This window comes from Callorhinus ursinus, unplaced genomic scaffold, assembly GCF_003265705.2.
Source record: "Callorhinus ursinus isolate GAN/ISIS: 27379988/994484 unplaced genomic scaffold, GSC_fseal_2.0 scaffold3, whole genome shotgun sequence".
In the NCBI taxonomy this organism is placed as follows: domain Eukaryota; kingdom Metazoa; phylum Chordata; class Mammalia; order Carnivora; family Otariidae; genus Callorhinus; species Callorhinus ursinus.
This window is the reverse complement of record NW_027397065.1, coordinates 30,099,039-30,118,368: the sequence shown is the minus strand read 5'-3', so window position 1 is coordinate 30,118,368 and position 19,330 is coordinate 30,099,039. Positions and strand designations below refer to the sequence as shown.

General features: G+C 44.8%; 1 long non-coding RNA gene across 1 annotated transcript in view; it reads left to right on the top strand.

The window, feature by feature from the left end:
* The window catches only part of LOC112819850 (uncharacterized), a 41,269-nt gene extending 33,813 nt beyond the window's left edge, over nt 1–7,456 (top strand). The window contains exons 2-3 of the long non-coding RNA XR_003206985.2: nt 6,378–6,545; nt 7,266–7,456. This is a non-coding gene — a long non-coding RNA (uncharacterized lncRNA). The remainder of the gene's footprint in view (nt 1–6,377; nt 6,546–7,265) is intronic.
* Nucleotides 7,457–19,330: the final 11,874 nt, after the last annotated feature.

Sequence of the window (19,330 nt, the reverse complement as noted above, 5' to 3'; positions counted from 1 at the left end):
CCACAAAATCAGTATGGCTGTAACTTAGGTGTCTTGGATTCCTACAAAATCAACTATATGTGCTTTTTCTCTCTCTCTTTCTTTAATGGAAAACACTGTAAAATGAATTTTGCATATCTAGTCCTTAATATACCGCATATTGTTGTATACATTATATATGTAATATATAAATCCCAAACCAGGTATATCAAAATTGAGGGGTGATTTTTTTTTTTAGTTTTTAAAGGATTTTTCAAGAATGATTTTAACAACATTCAACTTTTACCTTACAATGCTTCAGAGCTATAATGTCCTTCTATCACAATAGCCATTTGTGATTGTTGGGAGGTTCGAAAGACTGTCTTTGAGCTGCTAGACACTCCATCATTGGGAGCAATTTTCCTTAGGCACAGTCTAACAAAAGTAAAACAGTTAAAAACATAAAATAAAATAAAGGCGCTAGAGTGGTTCAGTGCGTTAAGTGTCTGACTGTTGATCTCGGCTCGGGTCTTGATCTCAGGGTCATGATTTCAGGCCCTGCATTGGCTTCCGTGCTGGGCATGGAGCCTACTTTAAAAATAAGAAAGAAAAAGAGAAAGAAAGAAAGAAAAGAAAGAAAGAAAGAAAGAAAGAAAGAAAGAAAGAAAGAAAGAAAGAAAGAAAGAAAGAAAGAAAGAAAGAAAAGAAAGAAGGAAGGAAGGAAGGAAGGAAGGAAGGAAGGAAGGAAGGAAGGAAGGAAGGAAGGAAGGAAGGAAAATAAAACATCTTGCCTGTAAGTAGGAAAAAAAATGAGTGGAAAGAAGAAAAAACGAGGTAGCAGAAGGCATAGAAGAGCCTCCCTGAGCAGCCATGGCGGGTCAAAATGGTGTGGGGCTGCCCAGACGCCCCAACTCAGTGCCACTGATGCACTGGAAGACAGTGGGGGGATCTCACCCCACACATCGGACTTGTCCAAGTTCACAGAGCCAGTAAGCAGCCTACAGACGTTTGAGCTGCAGCCCGCTGTCTGACAGCCAAGATCAGGGTCTCTGATGCGGCACTTGGAGACCTTCGTCATTTCTCATGGATTGGATGGTGAAGAGCAAGAGCATTTCCTGTTACAGCTCTAAGATCCCAGCAGGAAATAGCGGGCACACTCACCTGAGCCCCTGAGGATCAATCAGAATCAAAGGTGTGGCAAGGTGAAGTGCAATACTGGGGTAGCTATGCCCTGACACCAAAAGGATGAGGGGAGGCAGCGGGTCCTGGAACCTGGAGAGAGAGTTATGTAGAAAGGCCCCCCTGCAGCAAAATGGGGCAGGGGTGTGGAGAATAAGTACTGCCACCTCCTTTCTCTCTTTCCCTCAATCTCCAGCCGGGCTCCGCATGACGAAATTATACCACAAGGCCAAGGGCCAGGGAGCCTGTCTTCCACTTCACCCTGTTGGCACAAAGAGCAGAAGAGGGAAGTGTAGACAGTGATGTGGGGCAGAGCTATGGAAGGACCAGTCCTCCCAATGGTAAGACCGCCTCCCCTCCCAGAGTCAGGTTGTCAAGTCCTTGCTGGTCAGCCCTAAACTTTGCTGAGAGTCCTCGGAAGATCCTGTCAATAAGGAGGAAAGCATCCCTTGGAGCTGGCTAGAGAGGGACATCCAGTCCATTTTATAATGAAAAAGTTGAAATCCAAGGAGGCTAAGCTTTTGGCACAAACATACCAGGGGCATTGCCAAGAAGAGAAGATGGTGCATGAGTTGCTCATTCTGGCCTGTAGCTGGCATCTCCATTCATTCCTTCATTCCTTCATTCAGCAATTATCTGACTATCTGTTGAGTAGCTACTACATTCCAGACATCCAATTCAACCTCAAGCCAGCCAGGGACAATGACATTTAATCACCCTCCTATGGTTCAATTATAAATAGTTATAATCACTGACATTTATTTAGTGCTCAGTGTCGGCCAGGGGCTGTACAAAGAATTTGTTCCTTGCTTGCATCTTCCCATCTCATGCCCAGCTCTTGGAAGGGGTAGAATTGTTAATCTTTTTTACAAACAGGAAATCAAGGCCCAGAGAGGTTAAGTAATTGTCCACAGTCGCCCAGCTGGTAAGGGACGGAACTGAACTCAGAACCTAGATCTTTCTGACTCCAGATGCCAATGTTTCACCTCCCTGCTGCATATCAGAGCCTCAAACTGGAGGCCAGCTGCAGCCTAAAGACATTATTTTACTTTAAATTAAGCCAACATTCAAACATTGAGAGATTTCATTTTTAAAAATTCAGATTTTCTTACTTCCCTTGTAAACGTCTGGACTATTTGGCCACATGGGCCCTGCATTTCTTCCTGGCCCAGCCGCCCGCCTGTGTAGTTTACTCATAAGCACACTCCCTCCCCACCCCCCCACCCCACCCCTGCCTACCTCCGCAGCTGGCTGGGTTGGTGGTCCTGACTGGTCTGCCTCTTTATTCCCTGGCCAAATGCAATACCATGATACGGGATGACATCCCCCCAGGATGGGGACTGGAGCTCTCTCCCTGCAGAGGGTGCCTTTTCTTTCCACTTGGCCAAATCTACGGGAACCCTGCAAACAAAGGGGTCAGGACAGTAAGCAACAACTATTGTACCTTTCCTCTGCTCCTCCTGGCCTGCCGCAGCAACACAGCACAAAAGGCTGCCCCAGAATGCCAGGAAAATGCCCGACCAAAGAGGCCTGTCTCCAAATGGAGCCCATGGCAACCCCATTGAAAGCAGATAAAACACTTTCAACAATGTCACCTTTTATCTTTGCTTTGTGGGCCAAAGGAATAAAACACAGTTGCCAAACACAAATTAATGTATAATTATTTTCCTTGCCTGAATCATTTGCTTTCATGTGTCAGAGCATGCTGAGCAAATAGCACCACACCTTGGACTTTAATTGTGGTAATCAGGGCTCTGAGCCACAAGAAAGACTTTTCTAATGCCTCCTTGAGCGCTGACTTCCAAGTTGAAGCAACTGATTCTTGCCCCCCTCCTTGTCTCTTCTTTTCAAGGAAAAAAAGACCTATGTTGGGGGAGGTCTCAAGGCTACTGCGATGAATCACGCCCACTTAGCCAGGGGAAAGTGCCCACCCTCCCAAATAAGAACGCAAACACTTTCCACAGGCAACTGTCGTGCTAATGACTTCTTTTCTCGTATTCATTTGGTGACTAATTATTAGCTTAGTAAATTTAAGACCACCTATCTTTGTATTAGTACTATAATGAGATAACAGGTTACACTGTTTATCTGCTGAGATGGTCTTGAAGTTTGAGTCACAGGAAAGCAGTAAGGGGAAGAGAGAAGGGAGTGTTCACCGCAGGCCTCTGTCACCCGGGGCCTTTAGTGGGGCCTTCTGATCCCCTGGGTCTCGTGTTGTAAGTTATGTTGAGCTGTTCTTTCTTCTTTCGGCCTCAGCAGACATAAGGTGACACTCCTAGACATGATGGCTCGGACAACAGCAGCCATCTCTTTCCTCTGTCATTGGAAAATCACCTCCCCTGTGTCATCAGGGACGGCTGCTTTCAGAGACATTTGTAGGGGAATCAGAACACAACCGGGGGTCTTCTTTACCTCTAGTTCCTCAGCCATGGAATGACAATGTCCCTGAGACTCATCTGGGGTCCTTGCAGGTGAGGGAAGATGATGGAGTTGATGACTTTGCTTTCTTTTAAGTAATAATTGAATTTGGACGCTGTTTTGAACATGAGACAGACAAGTCCCTCAATTAGGAAAAAAAAAATTTAAAGATTTTATTTATTTATTTGACAGAAAGAGACACAGCAAGAGAGGGAACACAAGCAGGGGGAGTGGGAGAGGGAGAAGCAGGCTCCCCACTGAGCAAAGAACCCCTTGCGGGACTCCAACCCAGGACCCTGGGATCATGACCTGAGCCGAAGGGAGATGCTTAACGACTGAGCCACCCAGGTGCCGCTGAATTTGGAAATTTTTTATCCTTTCCATTTTGGTGGTCTTCATCACAATGGGAGTTAGTATTAATACAGCTGGTACATAGTAGGTACTCAGTAATGCATGGTAAGTTAGAGGAATACAATATGTGTTCATGAATACCTTAAAAGCGTTTTTTCCTGAGGGGGATCGGTTGGGGGGATAGGGCTCATTCTTGTTTCATTCAGTCACACATGCACTCATTCATTTATTCAACAGTTAGGGAGTTCCTATCCCAAGAACCGAGGAAAAGAAAAAGACTCAACGCCTGCTCTCAAGAGGAGCAAGGAGGATGTGGACATGGGTGGAAAGTGTCAGAGCTCTGGGGCAGGGCTACTGTGGAGGGAAAGACAGCTGGCTCTGATGGCCCCGAGGGGGGCACCCCATCAGTGGAAGACTGCTCAGTTTAACAACTGATTTCTGGAGCGCAGTCCTATTTTCATTGACATTAACAGTTAGGATGAAAACAAAACAGTAAGGATCATGTTGGAACCCTACTTGTTTGTCCATGATGCAAGCACTTTCTTTGCTAAATTGGTTGCTAATTTTCAAATACTGGAGGGATGTTTCTTCGAAGGGGGGCGGGGTGCTATTCACAATGTAAGGCTACAGCCATGACAGGCTTGTAATTTTAAGCTGCATTATCGGTAGTTTCTCCATCACTTCCTTAAGTCTAGACAATCAACACAACAAGAAACTAAGCCCCGATTGGTAGTGTTTGCCAATTTCCGTGGTGTAAATGCTCCAACCGTGCTGCTTTCCAAGCTGCCAATATGACATCACTGAGAGATGCACAGTAGCGCACCATTATGTAGAATTTCCACCACACAGATGCGACGGGTGTAAATAATCTTAAGAGCAGAGATAATAGTAAAATGTAATAAAATAATTAGGAAGTGATGAGTTTTGACTATTTATGACCTTTGTTTTTAATATAATTTATTTAATTATAAGTGTTTATAATTTAATCCTTAATAATTGCTGTGTTTAACAACCGGCTTGCAAAATTCCCAACAATTTAATAATTGGCTCTTGCAGGCCCATAAGGGCAGGCTCTGGCACATTCCAGTGCCTAATCCAACAGGAGAGGTCAAGGACAGCTTCTCAGAGAAGGAGATCCTGAGCTCAGGAGAAACACCATGGTGTAGAGAAGACATGGGGCTCCAGATCCAGCTTTTGTGACCTTGTTGTTAGTTGCTGTACCATTATCAGCCTCAGTCTCCTGTGCCTTGAAATCAGTATGATTAATGCCTAATCACAGCGGTGTTTTGTAGAAGTGCCTGGCCTCTAAGAGGTGCCCTCACAGGCTAAAATCCTGAAGGCAAATTGGAACCCATGGGTGTGGTAGGGGAGCACGGGGAGCATTCCAGACAAGGAAAGCTAACTCACAAAATGGGAGAGAGCCAGCCGGGCGCTTGTGGGAACGGCCAAGTGATGGGCAGACACAGCCTTTGTGAAAATACAAATAGGGCTGGGAGAGTATGCAGGGCCTTGAATGCCGTGCTCAGAAAAGTCACCTTGATCACAGAGGTTGGAACCTAAGCACTGGGGCAGGAGAAGGATGTCCATCTGGGCTTGTTTCCTCATCTTTAACATAGAGCTCACTCAGCCATACCATCGTTTGGGGTGATTGTGGAGACTAAGTGGACTACTGTTTGTAAAGTGCTCAGCGCAGAGCCTGGCAAACAATAAAAATTAGTTTGTTATCACTGTTTTTATTATGCCCAGAGCCCTGCTTAGTGCGAGGAATGACAGGAGATAATGTTTGTTACCTGAGGCAGAGGTACTCCGGCACCCCATTCCATCCCCACACCTGCGCCCTTGGTGCGCAAGTATTGCTGGTCAGGCACAGGTCTGGCCAGAAGTGACTTTTCGCCCTCCCCCGGAAGGTCGGCACCCCAGGGGGCACTCTCTCTGAGTCCCTTTGAAAGAGCAATGGCACCAGACGATGTCCCCAACAGCCCACACAAGCCTCTTTCAAGTTCCTGATTGGCCACCAGCTGTATCTGGGGTGTGCATGACGGCCCTGGCTTCCCTCACAAGCTGCCCGGAGCCCTGCCCCTGGGACGGCCCTTTCTTCCTGCGCCAGGTAGATGGGGCTTTCATCTCAGTCAACACAAACCAAGGGCAACAGAGACTCAGGGTGATTCTCCGGATAATTTCAGGCCCTCAATGCTGTTGCTGAAGAAACAATCGGAGACATTTGCTTATTTGTTCTGCATGAAATAACCAGTTTGCCTGTTTATAGAAAGCTATTCAGAGCCCTGCCGTTTATCTGGCCCAAACAGACACAGCCAAGAACTTGCTGTTGCCCTTTTAATTAAATACCTACTGTGTGCCAGGGGCTTTCACACCACCCACAGGCGTGAGAGATTTCTGGAGATAAGCCTGGTCAACAAAGAGAAATTTTGTGTTTACAAAGCATCTGCACGTTCCTTATTGTCTCATCCAAGCCTTAGGACAACTCCGAGGGGGCAGACGTTATGAGCGCCATTTCAGAGATAAGGAAAATGAGCCGCAGAGAAGTTAAGTGAATAATGGGAACTGTGATTATTTTTGAGCGTCTAGGACCATGAAGTAGCTCTGCATGCATGAACCCATTCCTGAGCGGCTGCAACTGGGTGAGTAGGTGCTATTATCGCCTTCCTTTTACAGATGGAGACTCTGAGGCTTAGATTTAGTTGTTAAGTGGGGGATCAAGGATTCCAACCCTGATATCTTTCCAGACTCCAGGCTCTTAACCATGCCTGGCAAAGGGCCCAAGGACTGGGAGGTGGGGTCTGCGTTAGTCTGGCCCGGGCGCGGGGGCGGGGCGGCTGTGTTCTCCCCCTTCTCCTGCCACCCCGGAGATCTTCGCCCTTTAAAGGGGGAATGACATGACCTGGGGTTAAGATTCAAATGCCAACACACCAGCACTGTGTGGGTTCAAGTCCATCCACTGTTTCTGGGTCCACTTGAGCCAGTTCTCCTTCATTTCTAGAGTTCAGTCCAGAAAATTAGAGTGAAAATAAAATCCATCTGTTGTCCTCCCTCAAGCTCCGTCTCTCATCCAGGGAGATGCCACCCCAGGGGTGAGCGAGGGATGGCCCAGTGTCCAGGGAGGGCTGGAGAGAAAGGTGCTGGGTCCACATGGCTCCAGATGCTTTGGCTCTATCTCTGCGCTGCCGGCCAGGCTGAGTGACGGGCTCCTCAGGGTGTTGCCAGCCTGGCTACTTCTCCCCGCAGTTGCTGCTCCACACCTGGACCAGACTTTTCATCACATGCATCTCCTCCCAAACAACGTCTCATGTGGTGGTTGCTGTTTTGTTGGTTTTTTTTTTTTTCTCTTCCTTTTTTTTCAGCCATATCCACACCAATTTATGAGACCTCGTTCAGCCTCCTGAAGGTAACCAAACAGAGAAAATGAGAGGAGACGGGGCTGGAAGGGCATGACGCACGGGAGACCAAATATACACTGTGAGCTGAATGCTACCAAGAGAGGCTTTGCCACTATTTTCTGCTCGCCTCAGTAGAATCTGGGTTTCATAATAAGAATATGGCCGAAAATGACTGGTGGACTCCTCATCTTTGTGGAGGGGGTGGGGGGCACCGAGCCTGGAGTCATTTGGAAGCCCAGCTCTGCTATCTGTGGCTATGTGACCGTGGACAAGTAGCTTAATCCCCCTGAGCTCTTGCAGCCTCCTTCTTGAAATGGGAGAACACAGACCAGAGCTGGTTAAATCTTCCCCGAGACTCTCAGAGCTCTGCGGTGGCCACTATTATCATGCCCATTTTACAGATGAGAAAACTGAGGCACAGGGAGGTTAAATCACCTGCCCTAAGTCCGAGACCTAGAAAAACAGCAGAGGCAGCATTCACACCCAGGCCCTCGACCTCAAAGTGTTCATTTTAGGCCCCTTCCCTTCTCATGGTTGAATCTGGATGTGGCAACTTTTCAATATCATGCCTTTGCCTCTGAGGGTCTCAGAGGTAGGGGTTCTGAGAAAGGACTGACTCATCCCCAGGAACCATGGAGAAGAATCACTCCACTGTCAGGTGTCTCCCCTGCCTCATTGTATAAACAACACTTCCATTGTCAAACATTTTCAAAATAGAGTTAAGCCCAAATTAATAAATTGTAAACAATCCATGATCCCACCCACTCCAAGGTAACAACTCCTAATTCCTTGTGAGCTTTAATCTAGACCTCTTTCTATGTATACAAATCCATACGTTTAAATATCTAACAAAAATTATATATTTTTATATATCATATATCAATAATATATTATATGACATGTATTGTGTGATAGATAACCTTTTATTTTGATTTTTGGGGTCCTGAAGTGGAAATCACTTTACGAATTTATATGATTTTACATACATACATACATTGTGAAAACCAGGTAGGTGATGCAGAAAATGACAAAGCATCAAGTGAAAAACTACCCCAACCCCGCCAGCCTGAAGTGATCGCTGTTTACTTGGTGATGTATATCCTTCTCAGCCTTTCTCTATGTAGGATAATGTATATACACTACATTTTTTATACAAATGTGACCATACTTGCAGTTTTTTGGTTATTTTTTCTGTAATATTATATTGTAGGCCCTACCCCATGTCAATAAATACAGCCCTGTATTATAGTTTCCAATGGCCACACTATATTTCATTTTTTGCATGTGTCATAATTTATTTAGCCATTCCCCATTGTTGGTCATCCAAATTATATCTAAATTTTTTTCTTTTTACAAACAGTGCAGTGATGAACAGCCATATGGCTGAGTTTTTGAGCATTCTTGCTTATTTCCTTAAACTAAATTCTAAGAACTAACGTGACTGCATTTAAAGGCACGTGTGCTTTTAACAGTCATGGGCTTCAGTAAGCACGCTGCTCCTGGGACATTCAAAGGCAAAGATTTTCAGAAAGAACTCATGAATTGTGGGAATGGTGAGCCCACTACGTCCTGCCCCAAGTGAGGGCTCTACAGGGTGAATTTGAACCACTGGTGTCTGTTTCTGCCCCTCTGAAGAGGGAATCCTACTTCTCGGTTGGACTTAGTTTCTTCCTTTTTCTAACGTTCACACCGTGCAGGTTTATACCTGTAGCTCAGATGGCAGACAGGCTCACTCCAGCTGTTAAGATCCAAACGGATCAAACCCTCGCACGATGTCTTTCTGAACCAATTACACTCCCAGGGCTTAGGTCCTCCCCCTACATCACTCTGGGCACATCTTGACTAGTTTCCATTTCATCCATTCCTGCAGAATTTCCTGGGGGATTCTGACAAGGACGAGTGTTCACCCTCAGTTGGTATTCATCCCTGCTTCTCCAGGGTCCCTCTTCCTCACACTTCCGCTCCCTATGGGGAGGTCTCTCTCTTTGCCTTATACCATGCACCACACCCAGTTAGCTCTCTATTCTCTCTCCTCTTCGGTGTCCACCCAGGGACTTCACATTTGTTACTTGAACATCCCCCTAGAGTCTCACTTTCTACCCTAAACAAGATATCAAGGTATTTCTTCCAAATGAATGCAATGCTCTCCCAAGAGAAAATTTTTGTGGAATAAACTTTACAACATCTGCCTTATGTGTCTCCATTTTATATATAATAAATCTATGGGACTGTCTCAACTTAAAATAGTTTGTTCAGGGGTGCCTGGGTGTCTCAGTGGGTTAAACGTCGAACTCTTCGTTTCAGCTCAGGTCATGATCTCAGGGTCATGAGATCGAGTCCTGCATTGGGCTTGTGATTAACACGGAGTCTGCTTGAGAGTCTCTCTCCCTCTCCCCTTGTGCTCTCTATCTCTAAGATAAATAAACAAATCTTTAAGAAATAAATAAATAAAATAAGATAGTTTATTCAACTGTGCCCATCAACCTAACATATGTCCTTAGAAATATCAACAATAATTTGTTATTCACCCTGACTCTCTCAATCCAAGTGAATATAGCTATCATTTCTGTCTTCTGGTTCAGGTTCTGAAATTATACTTAGCACACATCGCATAAATAAAATAAAATTTGTAGAATTTCAGCTCTTTTCTTAACATTCTGCCTTGCATTAAGATTACTTGTTTACAGTCATATTTCCACCTTCTTCTTCCATTGGGTTGTAAATTTCTTTAAGGTACAGACACGATTACTCAATTTTGGACCCTTCCACTTCATCTCCCCAGGCCCGAGTATGGTGCCTAAAATAAAGTTGTCCTAAAATAAAATAAATAAAATGCCTGCACATGTAATTGGTTGTGATGACCTTGGGTCCTGAGGGTGTTCACAAAACTTCTCGGGGGGACCCTCTGAGGCATAACACTGTCATTAACATATAGGAAGTTACACCGACTATGCCAACAGTGAGCTGGGCAAATGTTTCTGTTTTTATTTTTCCATCTCAGGAGTTGCTTCCCTTCTGGTACATCAGAGAATAAAGAGAGATGACACTCTGAAGACCAATAGGTTTGGATATTCCAGATGAGGCTTTCTTCCCAGATGGTTCACATTGGGCTTTGCCCTTGAAGAGCTGAGGGGCCTCCAATTTCTGTCTTTCAAGTCACTAGGTCTCCTGAATCCTATGCCAAGAAAATAATGCATCAAGGATGAGAAACTTTCTTTCTAACACAGAAGCTCCATTTTCCCTGAATCTGTAATTTGGAAAGCACAACCAACTGCTTTCACATGACTTATCCCATTGACTGCCTACAATGATTGCATGAGGTAGGGAGAATAATGCCCATTTCAAAGAACTGGAAACGGAAGCTCAAGAAGGCAAAGTGACTTAGAGCCTTGGGACCAACTGCTAGTACAAGACAAGACCAGGACACACGTGTTAATGTGAACTTGTAATCACTCTCTAGATGGTGCTGTATATAATATGCCTCGTCTCTCCCAACCAAAATTTTTATCTCCTCGAGAGGTATGACCATGTATTCAAACTTTGTGTCTCTCCCAAAACCTAGAACAAGGTTGAATTCACTGTCAAGTTCATAAAGCACAATTTCTGGTCCATTACCTCCTTGCTTGAAAGCTATGTTTCTCATTTCTTGCTAAAGAAAACCCAACCCAAATTCTTTGGCTTGATACCAAAGGACCTCTACAATTGGTCCCAATCTCTCTTTCAAACATTTTTTTCTCAGGATTCCCTTAAACAAAATTTTTATTCCAGTCAAACTGATGTGTCAAGGATTCCTTAAGCCTGTCTTGTACCTTCCCACCCCAGTGCCTTTGCACACACTAGTCCCTCAGCTTAATCCATCCTCTCCTCTCTTACTCCCTACCTCCACTGCTCTTTATCTCCTGACCTCCTTATTTAGGAAACAAAAGCATAACCAGAATCTAAATTCAGAAGGTGCATTTCTGGGGACTAGAGGGCATATGGCAGTACCATTGATTGGTGAGAAAGAAAACATAAAAATAAGATTCTACCCTTCTGTCACTTTTTCTGTGCATATCACCGTCTGACCACCGATGGGCCAATCACATATTATATATTTCTCCTGCTAATACCTTGTTGTTATAGTCAATAATAATTTTGTCAATAAGTACTACCTTGAAACATTATGAAAATGACCATTTTGGAGACCATGTTCAGGAAGAATATGTGCTTCATTTTCCCCCAGTTTGCCTTCCCAAACCTGTTTCTGCTTGGATATCGTCACTTCTGGGCGGTTCTCTCTATCTTCCCAGCACGGAGTCAGGGCCCTCCCAGAGTTTTCATAGCCCTTGATCTTCCCGTTCACACTATTTACTACACTGAATTGTAATTGTACTTTGATATTCTATCTTTTCAACTAGATTATGAACTCTTAAAGGGCAGAGGTTGAGATTATTCACCTCCATGGCCCTAAGAACCAGCCAAGGCTTGACACAAGTGCATATCAGGAAAGATTTTATGAAATCATCATTAGCCAGACTGACCCTTGGCATCACTCTCCCATTGCTTAAACAGTCACCTCCCTTTTCCTGGAATGGGCAATGGCTCCCTGTGGGAGCAGCTTTGCCGTTTCATCTGGGTCAAAGGCCACCGCTCAGGGCTCTGTGAAGGATGCTCCAGCTTGGCCAGAACAGATGACATACATGCAAATAGCATGCGTAATGTACACACAGGCTCCCCCAGTGAAACCTGATCGCGTCGTCTGGCTGTGGCCTGACTCGTGTTTTGTATCACGTCCTGAGAAGAGGTGTCTTGATTTGCCAGCGACCTTGTTTGCTTGAGTCGTGCCCCTCTCTGGGGTGGGCCTGAAGTGGGACAGCCAGAAAAGAGCTCTTTTCACCCAAATAGGCTGTCGAATTACTGATGACTTCAGATGCCAAGAGGCTTTGATCAAGATTTCTGCACCAGGCCCTGTATAACCACCAACACTTCAACCAGCCTGCTTTTCATTATTATGTGAGCTCAACAGGGGCTGCTCTGGATTTTTTTTTTTTTTTTGAATCATTTAGCTGGTAATGGCTTGCACAAAAAGAGATGGCTCATTTAGCTCTGCTTCTTGTCCAGTTTTCTAAATGGGAAGCAAGTCTGCACTATGGGAGTGGGTTTTGATATATTTCATGTTCTCTGGGTGCTACTGCAGTGGACCGTGCTGTCCCCACCTGTTTCGAATCTATTAGGAAACTTGTAAGGGGTTTTGATTGTCAAAGTTTGATTGGGTGCTAGGGTTGGAGTTGACGAGGTAGGAGCAAAACAAGACCAACTCAGTTCCCAACAGCCAGCCTCTAACAAGCTGGTATTTGTTAGAAGATATTTTTGTATGACAAATGCTGGAAATTGTAATGGCCTTTAATAAAGTGTAATCAACAATCCATCAAGTGTAGAGCTAGCTGCTTCACAGTGTGGACCACAACGATTCTCTGCAAAGGCACTCTTCTCCCTCCACCAATAATAAATAATTGCGATAAAATCCTGGGAGCCTCTAGAATGAGTTAATAAGCTGGCTCCAGGTGCCCCCCCACCCCCGCTCCAAAGAAAAGAGCTCAGGAACTTCTAGAAGTAATGTTGGTTTTTTTCAGATGGCATGCCAAGATTATGGATGATTCTGGCAAAGAATGGCCCATGAGATTTAGTGTGAATCATTTATTGTTATCAGGGCCCTAGTCTCACCAGCGGTAAATTAAAGGAGAAAAGATTATAGAAAAGGGTCTGGGTAACCCCCAGTTCTGTGACTCCGAGTCCCTCTTCCTGTCGGAATCTGTGGTGATTAGTTAGAAAGGGCTCTGGCCGTGGGGTTGGGCAGCCTGGATTTGGTGCTTGGTCTACTAATTCCTGGAGATGGGGAAGTAGTATGTGGAGTGGTGGCTGCCCACGAGATGTGTCTACATCCTAATCCTGGAACCCTAAGAATGTACAACCCCAAGAGTGAACAGTAGCATAAACTATGGACTAGGAGTGGTTATGACACATTAGTGTGGGTTCATCCGTTGTAACAAAGGTACCGCACTGCGGGGGGTGTTGATCATGGAGGAAGCTATGCGTGGATAAAAGAGGAGGAAACAGGAACTCTCTCTATCTTCCTCTCAATTTTGCTAGGAACCTAAAACTGCTCTAAAAAGATAAAATCTTTGAAAAAAATAAGTTAAAATAAAATAAGCAAATAAAACCAGAGACTTTAATATCTCCAGAACTCTCTCTGAGCCTCTCTCTGGGGGCAGATGGCGTGATTTCTCCCTGTAGACCAAATTTCTGAACCAAGTGACGGTTCGGAGTTTCCTACAGCTTCAGACTTACATTCTTCTAAAAGTATTCCTCTTGATATTCATTCAAAATCTCTTAGGAGTCGTCAGCAACACAAAAATGCAAATGCACAGGTTATTCATTACAGTATTATTGAGAGCAAACCATGGAGGCACCTAAGTATCCAACCAGAGGTAACTGGTTAAATAAACACTGTGTTTACACGGTGTACAACTTATGTGGAAAACCTCTATGATCTGATATGTAGGGACTTGTGGGATATCTTGCTCAACAAAAACACTCATATGCTTATTTTTTTAAAAAGAGACACAAAAAGAGCCAGAAACAAGCAAACAAAAAAGCCTGCTTAACTATTAGAAGCAGGTGTGAACAGTAAAATGAAGGGATAGGAAAGGGAAACTGAGTGAACCTTTTAATAAACCCTGTTCATGTTCTTTTAGTCACAAAAACGAAATTAAATCAAAAAAGATGAAATAATACCCTAACGTTGAATACAAACAAAAACAATGAACCTAACTGTATATGACATCGCTAGCCACTCAGAAAAAATAAAAGAAAAAAGTCAAATGTTGCAGAAAATTACAGATTCTGGGAGTAGGGTTTTATTATTCAAAGACCCAGAAGGCAAAAGCATTGAAAAAAAATCATATCGAGATTCAAAAGGGAGTAACCGTATTGATAATGCTGCATAATTTGGTATGCTTTCTTGACAGTGAGCGCCAAGATACCAGTTGCTGGAGTTTGGGGTTAAAAAAAAAGAAATCTCCCATGAGGCATTCTGCCTGGTCCTTGGGCCAAGGTCCCATGTGTGTTGTGGGCAGGTAAGTGGAAGATGCATGGGTGGCCTTGACTAGACATGATCAGGCTGGGCTTACCCCGAAGAGAGGCGAGAACAGGGCAGAACAGGCAGTAAATGCCCACCTCCCTGCATCGGGCAATGTTTAGAGATGCAAAATACAGATATCACTTTCATCAACCTACTGCCATCCTTACCGGTTTGATTAAATTATGGGCCGGGAATGTTCAGAGCTGGAAAAATTCACACTTTCACAGTATTTGTCATCCTTAAAAATGGAGCATCTAAGCAGACAATGTGGTAGATTCTGGCTCCCTTTCCACAGACCCTCCTGCAGGAAACTTGTTTCCAGTACACAGATTGCCTGGAGGGGTGGGGGATGACAGCTCGGCGAGGTGCAGAGGTTGGCCTGGAGTAACTCGGCAGACAAGGGGCACTGCCTCCCAGCCTTTGGTCATCATGGCCCCCACCCAGACCTGAACCCAGTCCCCTCCCACGTGCTCTAATAAGGGTCACATTGAGACCCTCAGACACCCCTCCTCCTCCTCCTCCCCAACCTCCCCTGTCCAGTGCAGGGTCAGCACACTCTGACCCAAGTCACCAGCCAGGAAGCTTATAAATGGCCAGCCCTGAGGGCAGCATGACTAACACATAAGGCATTGTCAGGTAATCGACCTCGAGGGTTTTCCTAATTATGCAAGATGTAGAGCACAGAATGCAGACTCTATAAACAGAGGACTGAGGGCCTGATCTAAGTTGAGTGGCCACAAGCACACCCCACCTCCCTCGGAAGGAGCCAGAGGACCGGTGGAAGCTTGCACCATCTCCAAATATTATCTTCTTTGGCATTCCCTATTCTCCTGCCAGGCCTTTGTCCTTCTGTCTAAAGTGTTCCCAGGGCATCTTGTTTGTCTCTCTCAAAGAACTGATTACACTGTCTTACAATCCTTTTATTTCTCTGTCCTCGCCAGTTTGAGCCTCTAGCCCAGGGGACCAAGTTGACAGGAAATATTGACCAAACGAATGAGTGATCAAATGAATGGAAAATTAGACCTGTTTCTTCTTGTCCTCCTTTGCCTGGGTGCTTAAGTGACAGGGTGTGAGACATAAGTGAGCCCAGCCTCCTAAACAAAACGACTCCTATCCGCACTTGGCAGGACCCAACTCTAAAATGTTTTCCTCACACTCAGAGAATGATTGTGTCATTAAGAGTCCTGTGACTTTCTTCACAAGATAAGCAAAGTTGCCCCAGGATCTTTTGGGTTTCCATGAGCCTAGCTTAAGGCCATTCTAGATTCCTTTCAAAAGACCTTATAATGTATAGAATTGTGAATCACTGTGTTGTACACGTAAAACTAATAGAACATTGTATGTCAACTATGCTTCAAAAAAAAATAGGGAAAACGTGCCATTCAAGGAAGTAATAAAATATAAACTTCAAAAAAAGACTTTGCAGATCACGGAGAGAAAGTAGGAAATGGTCTGAGCCACCGGACTGACTGTTCTGTGAAGGCTAAAGACATCTGCCTTATTTGTTGCTGTCATTCCAGGGCTCACCCCAAAGCCTGGCACACAGAATGTCCTATAAATAATTCTTTTGTATAAGCATAGGCTCTGCAGAGCTGGCTCAGCATGATGGCAGGGGCAGGGGAGGGTCATAGGGCTCTAAGAGACCGTAAGCTCTCAGAAGTCCCCAACTCTTTGCTTCAGCTGGAGAATTTCTATTTTTATCTGTATAACATATCAGGCATCTGAACAAGTCTTTTTGAAAGAAGAGTTCCCCCGCCAAATAAGTTTGACAATCAATCATGAGAGTAGCTATGCTTCCTTTCCCTTCTGGCCCTGACAGTCAGCAAATTAACACCTGGTCCCATTAGCAGAGGTGGAGGATCCCCCGAGGATAGGTCTGTGGTAATTTGTTATTTGTATTCCGCTGTGATGCTCATTTCCAACTCTCAAAGAATCCCCAATACATGACAAAAACCTAATGTAGTTGATTTTCAATCTCCTCTAGAGCGTCTGTACTTGGAACCTGTGTGGTTGGAGGAGTAGAGAAACCTCTGAAGAGGTTCTTGTTTGGCTCCAGCTGGTGGGTCCCTTTCCCGCCACAAGGCTGTGGCCGCCCCAGGCAGTCAGCAATGCAGGCAATTGGTGGCCGGTCCCACAGGACCATTGCCTTCTCGAGCACTGGGTGCTCGGGCAATAAAAAACCTCCCCCCGTCTTTCTGTATTAGATAGAAAAAAAGATTGTTATCTTCCTAACATTGACATTAGAATTCTTCTAAGGGACAGAACTGCCACTGGAGGGAACACCTCGTGAGTAGGAGTGGGAAGAAGTTGGCACACTGAAAGCCAGAATAAAGTATAAAGAGGTGTGTGGGTGTTGGGGTCAGGAGGGATGGGAGTTGTTCTATGGAAGACAAGGAGAGAATTTGTTGCTTTAAAAGGGAGAGAGTGCACGGAGAAGAATGAAGTGGGGAGGAACAGTCCAAGTCCAGATTGGGAATGCCAGGGACTCAGTGTGGTGATAAGGTCACAGAAACACCCCAAGGACTAAAGTGACCAAAGGACGTTTTAGGAGCGATGAAATCTACCATTCCTTTTGAAGTTGTTTGCACTTTCAGGAATACAAGCATTTTCTCCCTGCTCCATAAACAAACAACATTTTTCATAAATTTTCCTGGGGTGCCATTCTAGTACAGACTTCCTATTTGTTTGAGATTCTTGTTTTCTTTGAGGAATTCAAAAATTTGGGCTGAGAAGGACATGGAGCAGAATGGAGACAGCACCCAAAGTGGCAAAAACCCCGGGAATGGATGCCCAAGAGAAGAAGGAGCTTAATGTGGAAGCCCCTAGAGATCGAGCCTTGGACTTCTACAGGCCCTGGAAGGAGAGAAATTAGAACAAGATTTATCAGGTTTTCAGGGAGTAGGGGGACCTGGCTGACTTCTGCATTGCCTATCCTCAGAACACTTCATTATCCACAGATGGTCTAGGAATCAGCTAGAGATGGGCTACAAGGAAGGCTGGGCGCCTTGCTTGAAGCCATATCTTCAAGCAAGCACCCTACTTTTCCTTAGATTGTAAATTTATTTGGTGTGGCTGGGAGGCGCTGTTGGAGATAAGGAGGAGGAGCACCCATTAATTCCCCCAAGCCAACACTTGCTGCTTCTGGTCCCTTGGACCCAGGGAAAGCTCTGTGAGGCTCTGGGCTCTGGCCTTCAGAGGATGTGACATGTCAAAATTACACACAAGAAAATACCTGAACTAAATATCACATTGGGTGGTCAATCTCTGAGGACTGGGCACCCAGCGCCATCCACAGCCCTAAACATCCACTGCCTGCTAACAGCATTTGGGCCCCTGGAAAAGGCTTCTCCATACCTTTGCTTTCTCTCCCCGAAACAAGCACAGACTGGTTCAAATGCTGGGAAGACCTGCGCCTTGGACCATCCGGACGCTGGAGCTGCTGCTTCTTCAGCGAACAGAGAGTATGTGGGCCACGGGAGGGTGTGGGTGAGAGAAAAGGCAAGTTCATCAACGAGCTCAGTCCTTCCCAGAGAGTATGAATAGGTGGTTTCACAAAGATGCCACATTTCTCATTTTATTACCTCTCTTCACTTTCCAAGAAGGGTTCTAGAGGAATTCATGAATTTTTTTTTTAATTTTATTTTCCAGAGAGAGCTAGAGGAAGTGGAAGGAGTGGGAGAGGCAGAGGGAGAGGGAGAGAGAATCTTAAGCAGGCTCCATGCCCAGTGCAGAGCCCGACGCAGGACTCTGAGATCATGACCTGAGCTGAAATCAAGAGTCGGATGCTCAAGCCACGGAGCTGCCCAGGCCCCACGAGACATGAATTGACATTGAGGTTGCCACAGTTGCACGGGGAGCCTGAGAAACGTCACAGTACCAGCAATTGACCCTCCACTCCCATTTGTACAGGTGCGGGTCCAAACCTAACATGTTACTATTTTAGTAGCTGGACGGACATTGAAACATTTTTGAAAAATGTGCAAATGTGGAAATATTTTACATGTTTAAAACTTCTGCTTTTTAAGGAAGAAAATTCTGATACGTGCCATAATATGATGAACCTTGACATTCTGCTCACTCAGATTGTCAGTCACAAAAGGCCCATTACTGTAAGATTCCGAAGTATTATATGAGGCGCCTAGAGCGCTCAAGTCCATAGAGACGAAAAACAGAATGTGATTCCCAGGGGCTGGGGCAGGGGGATGGGTGTTACTGTTTAGTGGAGATAGTTTCTGTTTTGCAAGACGTGAAAGTTCTGGAAATGGACAAAGGTGATGGTTGCACAACAGTGTGAATGTGCTTAATGCCACCGACCTGCACAATTAAAAAAGGCCAACCTGGCCAACTGTATGTTATGTGACTTTTACCCCAATTTTTACTCACCATTAAATAATATTTTTAATCCACTCAAAAATACTTTCTGTTCAAGTGTTTGATGCTCATTAATCGTAATTACATTTTGCCTTTTAACTTTAAGAGGTAACTTTGGATATCTTAGAAGAAAATTTTTTCAGAAAATATCTGTAAGAAAAATATTTATTGTTTAACTTTTTCTATTTACTTTATATTTCTGTTAAAATATGCTCATATTTTGTATACTTTGGATAGAAATATTTTGTTCAATAGTCAGTTAATTTGATGAAGAGCTTTTAAACGTTCAGACACACCACACCTCAATTTGTCTCAAGTTCCAGATCCTGCAGACAGAAGGGCCTTCCACTGGTGATAAAGGGTCTTCCTCAAGCACCTTAGTCCTCTCGCTCTTGCTGCTCACTCTGCCCAAGAACCCCTTCTGTCCACTTTTGCTGCCCGAACGCCTAACTATACCTCAAAGCACAGTTCCGATGTCACCTCCTCCTAGAAGCCCTCAGTCACATCAGGCAAGATAACCGTAGCCCTGTTTCCTGCA